The sequence below is a fragment of the Cebidichthys violaceus genome, unplaced genomic scaffold (assembly GCF_023349555.1).
Source record: "Cebidichthys violaceus isolate CVI_PGR_0920_01 unplaced genomic scaffold, fCebVio1.0.p SCAF_12, whole genome shotgun sequence".
NCBI lineage: Eukaryota > Metazoa > Chordata > Actinopteri > Perciformes > Stichaeidae > Cebidichthys > Cebidichthys violaceus.
In genome coordinates, this window is record NW_027176285.1 from 6,893,482 (window position 1) to 6,906,684 (window position 13,203).

General features: G+C 40.6%; 1 long non-coding RNA gene across 1 annotated transcript; it reads left to right on the forward strand.

Annotated features, from left to right (window-relative positions):
* Positions 1 to 5,196: 5,196 nt before the first annotated feature.
* On the forward strand, positions 5,197 to 8,178 carry LOC137868637 (uncharacterized). The gene is made up of 3 exons (XR_011102234.1): positions 5,197 to 5,257; positions 7,033 to 7,113; positions 8,119 to 8,178. It is a non-coding gene; the product is annotated as an uncharacterized lncRNA (long non-coding RNA).
* The last annotated feature ends 5,025 nt before the right edge of the window (positions 8,179 to 13,203 follow it).

Below are 13,203 nucleotides of genomic sequence, written 5' to 3' on the forward strand. Positions count from 1 at the left end.
TCTTGATGTACTGGCTCATCGCCTCCCTCTCCGGGCCAGATAGCGAGTAGAGGCGTCCCTTGGGAGGGGAGGTCTCGGCGAGGAGGTCGATGGCGCAGTCGTAGGGACAGTAAAGGGGTAGGGATGTGGCACGGGTCTTGTCGAACACCTCCCTGAGGTCCAGGTATATGAGGGGAACCCCAGAGATGTCTGTGGTATCTGCAAAGGAGCCAGGAGGCTTGGAAGGCACATTAGGAGAGGCAGATAGGAGACAAGATGAGTGACACCCCAGGTACTCCACCCGACTATGGACCCCGTAAGCCAGTTAATGTTCGGGTTGTGTTTCTGTAACCAGGGACAACCTCTCATAAGCTCTCATCTGCTCCTGAATCAATAAATACTGCCAGTTCCAGAGAAGTAACAGGAGAAGATAGGAGAGCGTGCGTCAGGGGTCTGGGAGAAAGTGAGGGGGAAAGGGTTCGGCTCATCAGCAATCCTCCTCTTACTGGTGAGCCAGGTCTTTTGACGGGCATCTAGCCAGGAAGTGTCCCAGCTGCCCACAGTACATGCACCTCCCCTCCTTTAGTCAGCGCTGGTGCTCCTCTGAGGAGAGACAAGTGCGGCCTAGTATGGTCTCCTCCCCTCCACCAGGAGGCGCTGTAGGTCCGGCGTGGCGGTTTTATGATCTTTGAAAACAACAAAAACAATGTCTTATGATGTTATTGTATGTCGTTATAATGATAATTATGTTAATATGCATTATAAACATTGTTTTATAGAAAGTGTAACTGATATATTTTTTTCTAAATTTGGCTGCAACTCATGTAACTGTTAAAAAAAGCATATCTCAAATATATTCTCTGCAGTTTTAGACGGCTGAGGAGCACAAGGCAATGACTGGCTTCCCGCCACAGAAACCCCACCAAGTTTAACCGTCTGAATGACCTGGTCATGGTATGTGGCCCTTCTTCTACTGCACATAAGTAATAGCGATACTCTGTAGTGCATTCATTTGAACCATGTCTGACCTTGTTTCCAAACGCAGCTGAACCCAGAGGAGAGCTTTGAGTGCAAGAGGAGGTTTGTCAGCCAGATTAACCTGGCTGACAAATTCCACCAGTTGGAAAAAGTGAATGCCCTGTCTGTGGCCACATTGCTGGACCCTAGGTTTAAAGAGGTTGGGTTCTGCAACCAGGGACATTGTCAAGCTGCGGTGGAAAGGCTGACTCGAGTGTGCTGATCTTATCACCAGCGAGGCGCCAGCAGAAGCAAATTCTGTTGAGCCAGCACCAACAGCGGGGAGCTCAAGTCAACACCAGGATTACAACCTCTGGGCCTTGTTGGACAGTCATGTGGAAGCACAAAATCAGGGGACCAATTCAACTGCCACCGCCACTGTGGAAGTGCAAAGGTAATGTATTGTGTAGATTGACTATGTACTTTTGAGATCTGTCCCATGTGAAAGAATTTTTTCAAAGGCTGGGGAAATTGTCAGCCAGAAAAGGAGCCGCCTGAAGCCCAGCACAGTGGAGAAAATATTATTTCTAAATAAAAACCTGTGAAAAGTACAATGTTGCACAAATCACTGCCACTTTCACCATGCTCATGTTCATAAGCACGTTCCACTGCCACTTCTATTACATCTTGCCTCACTAATATAAGCTATAAAGGACAAATACTATATATAAATCTGTTGGCATAAAACTTTAGGGCCATAATAATATACAAAAATGCACTATGTTGTATATGTTTGTCTATAGTCCAGTGGGTAACACACATTCATGATTAACTTTTCCGTTCTGTGTGGAAAGGATCGAATCCCATCATGAGTTTCTTATTAACCAGCATTTAATTTTATTGCAATGTAAAAAACGACATAAGCAACATCGATAATGGTTGTATATAACATCAAATCCATGAATGAAAACAAAGCTTTAATTGACTTTTACTGCAGAAATGTGAGATTTAAACATTGAGGTGTTGTTCGAGTGCTTCGGCCACACTGTTAAACGGCTGCTTTAATTCCAGTCTGCCACTAGATGTCGCTGTTCTTCAAAGTGAAGCCCCGAAGCTTCGAATCCTTTTCGGTGCAAATAGGAAGAAAGCCTCAATGCTTCACAAGGCTTCACCCGCCCATCCCTAGTTTCTAGTCAAACGTAATTGACAATGCATTTTAGTTTAGGGGGAACATCATTTTTAGGAGACAGGGTTGGTTTGAACCACTAGCAGCTGTTGTTTGTCAAGCATATTAAGACACCCAACACATAGTACAAAATCAGTCTTTGTGCAGATGCTGTGTTTTAATACTTAGGGCCCTGAGTCACTCAGAGTCCTTCTCAAAAACACTTAAATACAAAGTGAGCTATTGTGTGCGTTACACAACCTGTAGGTCAGGGGTATTCAATTCAAGTTCAGCGAGGTCCAGTTAGAGAGAATTTTCTCCTCCAAAGGTCTGGAACACCAAATGATGTCTTATGATTTAGTCCCATGTATATTGAAGTAGCCAACAGTTGTATTAACGTCTGTATGTAGTCACCATCTGACTGTCAAATCAAACAAAGAAAGTTCAATTGAATAATATCCAAACAATATTTATTGTCAGATTTCAAATTGAACTGGATGAATTATATACTCAAATAAATGTTCTCTTATTTCAAGTAAAATGTAGGCTGAATAACAAAAAAAATATATTTTCATCTTCTAAAAAGAGAAATTTGTGTGCAGGGTCTCTTCTGTGGTTATTGAAACCATTTGTTTCAGCTCTATCCTCTCTGTTAACATCATTGTTGGGAAGTGAATTAATGCGTTAGGATTCTGATCATATTGGGCTCTTAGATTGTTTAGTTTGTGTTCCTTCATTTCAGATTTGAGTGGGTAGGTTTACTCAAAAGATGTGTGCTTTGTCTAGTAGTGGCACTTCACATTATCGCTTCCAAACTCACTCCATAGTCTCTGAACATGAGATATCCTGGTTTTGAACTGCCCATAGGAAGAATGAAGATATACGAGCCTGTCCATTGACTCTGGTCTTTCTAGTGTACACACACACACACACACACACACACACACACACACACACACACACACACACACACACACACACACACACACACACACACACACACACACACACACACACACACACACACACACACACACACGGATATAAATAGCAGGGTGTGTGATACAGGTGCATATTTGAGCAGAAGCTGCTGAAGGTGAGTTCACACACTGCACATGATTTGTAGAAGTAGTTTGCAGTTTCTCTTGTTTGTTACCATTTGCCCTGGGTGATAAATCTCGATATTTTTTTAAGCAACTGAAATGTGAAAGTTGGCATCAAATGTCTGGTTAGATTCATAACCCTGGTTACTCTTTTTGTTTACTCTTTCATTAGAGAGTACCTGATTTAAATCATAATTTTGGCAGGTTTGGACAACATTTAAGAAGTTATCTTGTTAAATGAATATAGAGTGCTATAGAATCTGATAAAACTGTAGAAAGGCAAAGTCACAAATCATAGAAACAAACACGAGGACAAAATACCGGAACACGAAGCACACATGGGGAAGCAACAAAACCAATCCGACAACCAGAACATGGAAGCAGGGGAGTTTATATGAGAGGGGTTGACAGAGAGAAAACCCAGGGGCAGGTGATTGGGAACAGGTGTAGGGAATGAGGGCAATCAGGAAACACTCAGAGACACAGGAGGGAGCCAGGAGGAGACCAGGGGCGGAGCTACACAGACAGAGACAGAGACACAGGAACACAGGAGCCAAAGCCCAATCGTGACAGAAACAGAATCAGAATCAGCTTTATTAGCGCATACATGAAATTTGACTCCGGTTTCCACTTTGCTGTACATACACAAGTTTACAATAAACAAGAACAAAATATATATCAAAAAATAAAACAAGGGCAACAAAAAAAAGTTGAAAAGATGTAGGTATAGTTGTGTATTGCGCACTTTTATTTTAAAAGTACTGCTATATGAACAAAAGTGCAATAACATTTAGTTTGCAAACACTTTAAACAAATAAGGTTCTTTTTAACAGCAGTATTCCTTTACACAGTAGCAGTTATAATACAGTTATAATGATTCTGATCATAGATATTCAGCCAGTGTTCACAGCTCTATTGTCATGTGTGTAATATATGCAATTTGAAATATACACCTTGAAAACTACAAACATGTCATGTTTTTTTCTTCTTTTTTTGTGTTTGTTAAATTCTCAGTAGTGATAACTAAATGATATGCTTATTATACATATTCCAAACAAAAAACTGTAAAAACTCTTTGGTCAGACACATATGCAACGCTGATTAGCGTGTAATATGTTTGGTATTTGTTATAAATGTACATTGGTACATAGAGGGTGATAAGAAGCGGTACTTGGAGGGACTTAGGACACAGGGGAATGTAGGTGAGGCATGGGAACCTGGAGGGAGTCTGTAGGCAGTAACGTGCTTGTGGAAGTTCTGCTAATAAAGAGTTGCAGTTGAGAGCAGTTTGTTCTCAAGTGCTTATATGTTTATTTAAAAACACGACAATATGTATTTTAATATTGTCACGTTTGATCCTGTAACGAGACGATGCGCGCGCGCGCGCGTGTGTGTGTGTGTGTGTGTGTGTGTGTGTGTGTGTGAGAGAGAGACAGGCAGGACCGACGTTGACAGGGTTTCCATACCGGGCTGTCACCCGGGGGGGAGGGAGAGACGCCACACAAACACAGCTGTTCACCGCTCGCTGCCCAGTTCTTATGTTAAAAATGTCAGCTTAATAATAAAAAAAACTGCGTTAACGCGCGATAATATAATTGTCGGCGTTAATTAATTAATGCCGACAATAATGCGCTAATAATTTATTAAGTGGAGAAATGCTTAACTTGAAACGATATCATGACATCACATGGATGTCTCAATTAATATGAGGAGATCTGGATATTTATTTGTTGTTGATTTTCATTGCCCTAAGAATCATTATTTGATACAGAACTGGTTGAATTGCAGGAACTTTACACTCATCTGTGGTCAATGGACGGGTTTAGCTTAACAAGGGGGGCCAAACAGGTAATCAAAAAAGAGCTAATAGATTTAGAAAACTATAAAGGCTAGAACATCCCTGACAATGCTGTAAATTAACTGACATTTGGATGAGAGTGAAGAGTGACACTTTTTCTGTTGTCCTTTTTGTGTGTGTTTTCCAGAATGATGAAGACTCTGATTGTCGTCTTGCTCTTGCTGAGCTCTGCCAGCCTTCCTGTCATTACACAGGGTACATTATAAATGTTGAATTAATAATGTAAATTATTGTGGCAAATTAGTTAGGAGATCCCTATCAACAAAAACTAAATGTGATTTTAGGTAAGGCTAGTGTACTAATAATACAGAGTTTATTTATTCCAGACTTATTTATTTTTTTTCATTCTTATTATTCAAAGTTTTTTTTTAAAACATGGCACCCCTTCGTTGTGATTTTTTTATGGGTAAAAACAACAACATATATTTATAAATATATTCATACAACCTAACACAATAAACATATAAACCTTTTTAAAAAAGGTGCATATATTAACTAACATCAATATTAAGTGAAATAATGCAAGCCTAAAAAAGAAATAGATATAAATATTCAAGTAAAATAAACAATGAATAGAAAACAAATAGTGAGAGCTGTGTCCGGGTTCTCGGCAGTAAGTCGGACTCGTTTCCGGCGAGGGTTGGCCTCTGCCAGGGCTGCGCTTTGTCACCAATCCTGTTTGTGGTATTCATGGTCAGGATATCGAGGCGTAGTCGTGGGGAGGAGTGTTTACAGTTCGGTGGGCTGAGGATTGCATCGCTGCTGTTTGCAGATGATGTGGTCCTGATGTCTTCATCGGGCTGTGACCTCCAGCACTCACTGGATCGGTTCGAAGCTGAGTGTGAAGCGGTTGGGATGAGGATCAGCACCTCTAAATCTGAGGCCATGGTTCTCAGCAGGAAACCGGTGGATTGCCCACTGCGGGTAGGGAATGAGTCCTTACCCCAAGTGAAGGAGTTCAAGTACCTCGGGGTCTTGTTCGCGAGTGAGGGAACAATGGAACGTGAGATTGGCCGGAGAATCGGAGCACCTGGGGTGGCATTGCAGTCGCTTTACCGCACTGTTGTGACGAAAAGAGAGTTGAGCCGCAAGGCAAAGCGCTCTATCTACTGGGCAATCTTCGTTCCTACCCTCACCTATGGTCATGTGGACTGGGTCATGATCGAAAGAATTAGATCGCGGGTACAAGCAGCCGAAATAGGTTTCCTCAGGAGGGTGGCTGGCATCTCCCTTAGAGATAGGGTGAGAAGTTCGGTCATCCGTGAGGGACTCGGAGTAGAGCCGCTGCTCCTTTGCGTGGAACGGAGCCAGTTGAGGTGGTTCGGGCAACTGGTAAGGATGCCACCTGGGCGCCTCCCTAGGGAGGTGTTCCAGGCACGACCAACTGGGAGGAGACCCCGAGGGAGGCCCAGGACCAGGTGGAGGGACTATATCTCCAAACTGGCCTGGGAGCGCCTCGGGATCCTCCAGTCAGAGCTGGCTGATGTGGCCCGGGAAAGAGAAGTTTGGGGTCCCCTGCTGGAGCTGTTGCCCCCGCGACCCGATCCCGGATAAGCGATCGAAGATAAGATGAGATGAGATGAGAGAAAACAAATAAGCTTAATTTTGTTAAAAAAGTCAAATGAGCTCAACTTGGTCGTATTGAACTGTATCTTCACATTGCTTCTTTTGATGATCACTATTTCTAACTGACTCTAAAAAAAAGTGGGTAATGTTACAATTGCAACTGGCATTCTGTGACCTGTCATGTCATGGCATGATATGACATATTCCATTCAAAAATATATTTTTTTCTAGATTGATGTAAAAGTTGCAAGAAATAGAAGAAGTAGCGTTCATACTAAACTTTTTTGGACTTTTGACCTTTGAACCACTGAAACAGATTTACATTTGAATGTTGATGCACCAGATTAACCGCTCAGTTTTCCAAACATCAATCAACAATAAATGAAATTTCCACTGTGCTGCAGATGCGGCTGTACATGCGGCTGTAGAGCCAGAGATGCAGGAAAAGATGGTCCCTGCGCGTTTCGAACGTTCAGGAAACCTTGGTAAGACTGAGTCTACATCCACAATAGATCAGGTCTGGGAGTGGAGAGCGTCATGACCGTCCTCTCAGTGCAACAGTCCAGGAGTTACTGCTTACCTAGTTAACAGGAAACATTCACAAGTCCTCGTGCCAGTTTTATACTCGATCAGTTGTCGTGACAGCAGAAACAAAACAATGTGTAAACAAGAACTACTACACATTGAGCGTGTCTGTATCTAAACATAGTATAGAACCTTTTACATCCGACATCATAAAAAATATGCGTTGCAACGGAAGAGGTCTGGTTGTTGCAGGTGAGGTTTTCAGAATCGATATTCCAACAGCGGACTCAAGTTCTACAGAATTTCGACAGGATCATGACCTTTTCAGATCAACAGGTTTTTTAGGTTAATAAGCGACAGTGGTGGTGGAGGTGACTTTCAGCCGAATGCGTCTGTGGTTGCTCTTATGTTATTGGTTGACAAAGATAACAAACACAGGTGAGTGTGTCTTTAAAAATGTATTAAATGTTTTTACGAGGACACCTACATGTTCTGTTCGTCACTTTGAGCAATTGTGGACACATTCGACCAAGAGTCACTAGCTAACACGGTCACTCGCCAATCAATCCACACTGACAAAAAAAACAACTAAACGCTTACAGTACATTTTTGTTGCAATTAGTGAAGCGTATTCTGCAAAGACTACTGCTGTACATGTGTTTTGAACTAATTGTAGGCCTTTACCAAACACAGAGTTAGCATGGATTGGATGATAGAACTCCCAATGGGGATTCCCAGTCAGAATTCATTCGCACAGAGCTTCTCTGGTTCCGAATGAGTACATCTCAGTTCACTTATGTGACAAATTTAGATGATCCTAATAATACAATCTTGCGTAGGTGTGACAGATATGCAGCCAAGACAAATAAAAGCTTAGTGTCTGTCGCTCACAGTATGAAAGTCACATTTGCTTGACACAGCAATCGTAATGCACAATACTGACATATGAAAACCTGCTTTTTCAGGCTACAAACCTCCCAGTGGTTAAAAACAGGTGTGTGTGTGTGTGTGTGTGTGTGCGTGTGTGCGTGTGTGCGTGCGTGCGTGCGTGCGTGCGTGCGTGCGTGCGTGCGTGCGTGTGTGTTGGAATAAAGCTGGTTTTCGCCACGCTGCAGTCACAGGTGGGTGGAGTCTCTCACATTGAAGAATATTATTTTAGTTTTCTTGAATCATGATTTAATTGACTGCAAATCTTCGCCGTGCTGAATCTTCTGATCCTTTAGTCCAGGACTGGACAGCTGTGTTGTCATGACAACGGAGAGCAGCGAAGGACAACGCGGGCCAAGGTCTGTCTCATTGTGACGCAACCCACCAAGAGCCCTCGTCATCATTACTGATCAACCCTACTTCCTGTCAGGTTCCATGGTGATGATGTGTCTGATTGAACGCTTCAAATAAACACATGAATCAGCTCTACACGTTTTATCAGCTATATTCAGTCAAAAACAGGCCGTGGTTTACGCTGACGTTAAATTTCACCTGCTGTCACGGAGCAGACGGACTGCAGCTGAGAACACAAGCACATAAACATTACGTCCATTTGTGATGTGAAATATTATAGAATTGAAAGATTAATTTTGGTGAAGCAGCTGGTTCAGTGTTGACAGATTTACAGACGACAGCAGGAGTTCAGGTTTCATTCTGAGAATGAATATCTGGTTACACTGAAAGCTACACACCTGCCTGTGTGTGAATGAATATGAGACAGAGGAAGACAAACAGGTTTGAGGGAGATACAGTATGGTGTGAGGGCATTGGGAGAGAGGAGAAGGATGGTCAGGATACAAGGTGGTTACAGAGGAAGAGGAGGAGGAAGATGGACTGAGAAGGTAAGAGGATTATAAAGAAGAGAGTTGGTATAGATACTAATGAGAGAGTTATACAGTAGATAAATGATACAGAAAGGAAGGACTTCAGAAGTAAATGCAACTGCATACATTTCACAGAATGCAATTCTTTCTTTCCTACTGGCCAGGTTTAATACGCCAGCTGAGGGTTCAGTGGCAGGTCCTCTAATGTCCACTAGATACTGCTCTACCTCAACACTCATTTCATTGAAAACTTGAACAGGAAACTTCTCTCTACCAACCCAAAACCAGTACAGTTTTTACACAAGTTCAGCTCTCAAGAGATCATTAATTAAAAGGAATTTTAATGTGAGTCTGACTGCAGATTGTCTGAACCACTGAAGCATTAATGGTGTATTAAACCTTAAAGAACCATATGTGTTTTTAGTTTTTTTTAAGTCCCTCAGCCTATCACTAGTGTGATTCATTTTCTCACAGAGGATGTTATGTGACGGAGAGTTGGGGCACTTCAAGGCTAAATGGATGGAGGGACTCTTTGGCACAGCGGTGCTTTAATTTCATATATCTATATATATATAGATATATGAAATTAAATATTTCATATATTTCATAAATATATATATATATATATATATATATATATAATAGAACATGTTTATTTATTGAGATGCCCCTAAGAGCAAATCCTCATAGGAATGATGTTGGGGTGGATTGATGGGTCTAAAATACACCAAACTTTTACCAAGGAGGCCGTTGTTCATGTCCTGTGTGAAACCAAAAGTCTTATGTTACGTAGCTTATGTCCTTAACATCAAGTTACAAAAGTTATGAACACAATCTCTTCCTTAACCTAACCAATTGTTTTTGTTGCCTAAACCTAAAGTTGTTCGCAATGTTAATCCAACGTTCGTAGATGCAGTTTGGCCTGCCTGAAGCATTAAGGCTATACATAGGGCTGCACCGTGTAACTGTTTACCACTGGCAAATTCACTCAGAGCATTTCACTACAAGGAAGCTTAATCAAATAGCTTACAGTAGCTTAGACTATACACTAATTTACCTTAGACAGACTGATAAATGCTGCCCTGTGCTTTAGGATCCTGGTAGTTGGTCCTCTGCCAAATCCGTTTAAATCTTTTATTAAAAAGGTGTCGCAAATTCACATTGCTGCTGGTATGACTAGTTTTGATGCAAAAAAAAAAGATTTCAATATGTGAGCATGCTGACATTAGCTAATTAATACTACACAAAGTACATGCTGAAGGTCATTATTTTTGCAGATATTTGGTCATAAAACAAAGTGAAAACTACAAATGTTAATTTAAACCATTGATACTAAATACTTTCAGAATCAGCAGTTCCTCCCAATTTGCAACTGTATTGGGATTGTATGGCTGACAGAGATGGCTGCTGGCAGCAAGCAACCCAAACAAAAAATCAATGTGATCTGAGTATTTTAATATATCTTTTTAGATATATAAATATCTGTTGATATGAAAATGGTCTCACAGTGGGTCCTTGCTGATTGACTCAGAGCGGTTGTTGTAAAAATAGTAGTGGAGCCTGGTTGAGAGCCTCCTGGCCTGCAGTTTTATGTGACCCGAGGATCCTGTTACAGGTGAAAGGGTCTCCTGCTGCTGAGTGACCTGCTTTAGCACTAGAACCGCCGAAGGGTCCTTTCTATATATCAACAAAGTTCAGTAATTCACTTTAGCTTTTATTTAGCTTTGGCCTCCAATGCCCGTCAGCTGTCATTCTTTCTGGCCCGGGTCCGCGCGCCCTTTCAACTTAAGTCTGCGTTTTCCATAGCGTAAGGGCACTTCCGTATCAGTTCCTGAGCGAAACGTTTGTCCCACGTTGATGACGTTTACGCAGGCTTTTCCTTTGTCACACGTTGATGACGTCTGAAAGCAGGAATTCTCATTTCGCGGTTGTAAACAATGAGCAGTTTCGCTGCCTGCCATCGGGACATGCAACTGAAGAAAAGTGGGAACAGTTGGAGATCGATATCCTTGGTTTAAATTAATAATTAAATAAGTAAATGTAAACTAATATGCAAAGCTCCTGGCTAGCTCCAGTTGTACATTTGCAAATGTTTTATATCAGCCATGTTCTCCTGAAGGAGAATCTGTTTGTTTTGTTTTTACATGAATGAATGGCTGAGAGGTTTGTATTTACAGTACATTGTTTGCATCATGTAATAAATATGATATGTGATATGAATTGATATGTTCCAGATCACTTTGTGTTTTGTCTATTTGTCTTTTCTCTTGTGGGTTATGAGGCAGTGATGGCCTTTCAATGTCATTTATAAATGCTTTGTAAAGCATAGATAGTCCACACTTTAGATGAGGTCACACAAAATACTTAATAAATGACTAGTAGCTACCTGTATTAATCATGAATTGCAGTATTAATACACATTTATAAAGCATATATTAACATAGTCCCTAACCATTAGTGCATATCTAAATCATTATATATATATATATATATATATATATATATATATATATAAAAATGCATGAATAATGTGCATCTAAATAAGTTCTTAATCATTTACTAGCACTTTATAAAGGATGTTATTAATCATCTACAACTCCTTAATAATTGGTTTGTAATATATATAATACTTAATTTACAAATAGGGAATCCATCATTTATAAAGTATGAAAACACAATCATGAAACACATAATAGACAAGCTTATTAATCAAGAATAAAACATGTATAACTGTTGTTGTGAATTGTATACTAATGAGTGTTAATGTAGGAACAATGCTTTATAAATGATGAATTAAGTGTTTACTCATACTTAACTAATGCTTCATAGTGTGTAGTTATTATAAAGTGTTACCAAACATGTATTAGGCTGAGTCATGCTGCACGTCACTAAGCCTTGTGACTTTATTTGTCCTCTCTGTGAAGAAATAGTTGTTTACAAGCGTTACTCAACTTCAGCTGGACCTCATGTGTTAAAAATAATGATGAGCAGCTAGACACGAGGTGTTTCGTCCAACATATTCTCCCTGCACCTCGTCACATACCTACGGACGCCTGGTCAGTGGTCCACGCTTCAAACTTTGATGCTCTTTGTATCCCTTTGGAATCCGTTTTGGGCATGTTTCAAAAATAAACTTCTGTGTTCAATAAAAACGTACAGTTTCTGCTCGTCACATGCATAGTTTTTTTTCAAAATAAATTACAAACATAGGTTTATGTAGTTTTAGGTGTACTTGGTTAGGTTTTGGCAATACAACTACTTAGTTAGGTATAGGAAAATATTGTGATTTGGTTAAAAAAAGTAAATTTCTTGCATAAAGTTTGTTACGCTTGTTACGTACGTTAGTTAAGTACATAGCTTATGTAACAAAACTATGATTAAATAAGTATGTTTGACCCATTCATCCTCCCTAAGTCACCTTTATCACTCTTTATACGATGTCAGTTGCTTTGACCATCTAACAATGACTCAGATGGGTAAGTTGAAAGCCCCGTGTCTCATACAGACACTGATCTCACTAAAAATAAATCAGATGAGCAAGAAACACAAGCAGTCAGGTGACCATTTTATCCTGATTATCAAGATCAATTTAGTTGGAGGTACACTGGAAAGAGAGAAGGGTGTACAGTACTACATTACACAGTAACATTTATAACAACTGCATTCCATTTTCATGAGCAGTTCCATGACCCTGCTTTTGTGCATGCTCACTCCCTGTGATGACTTGCTGGATCACTTGAATAGAACAGAGCCGTTGTTCATTTTATCAGGATCACTTGTGCTTTTCTGTCAAAATGTCTGCTGGGAAAAAGGTATATTGTCCCTTAATATTTGCACTTATAAGAAGGATTTAAACCATGGTGTGACACAGTGTAGTAGTGTGTAAATCACCACCCCTGGGAGATTTATTAACTTTCAAAATTGGTAAAGGATGGCATGGCCACCATGTTACCTCCTTTACACCTTGCATTTAAAGGTGTTTTGGGTGATCGGATCGCAATCGGATAGATATAAATCATATCTAGATACAATCTGGATCAAAATGCATTTCAGTGCCTGGTGTAAAGGGGGCCTGTGTGAAACTAGCTGCGACGAGGCCCCATTCATCCCCGGTTCTGATGTTGCTGTGATGCTTGTTTAATGTAAAGAACCTTGTTCGGACCTGGCATTAACATGCGCAATAAATGTGTTACGTTTTTAGAGGTTTAGAGATTCTTAGTTGGCTGAGCACTCAATGTG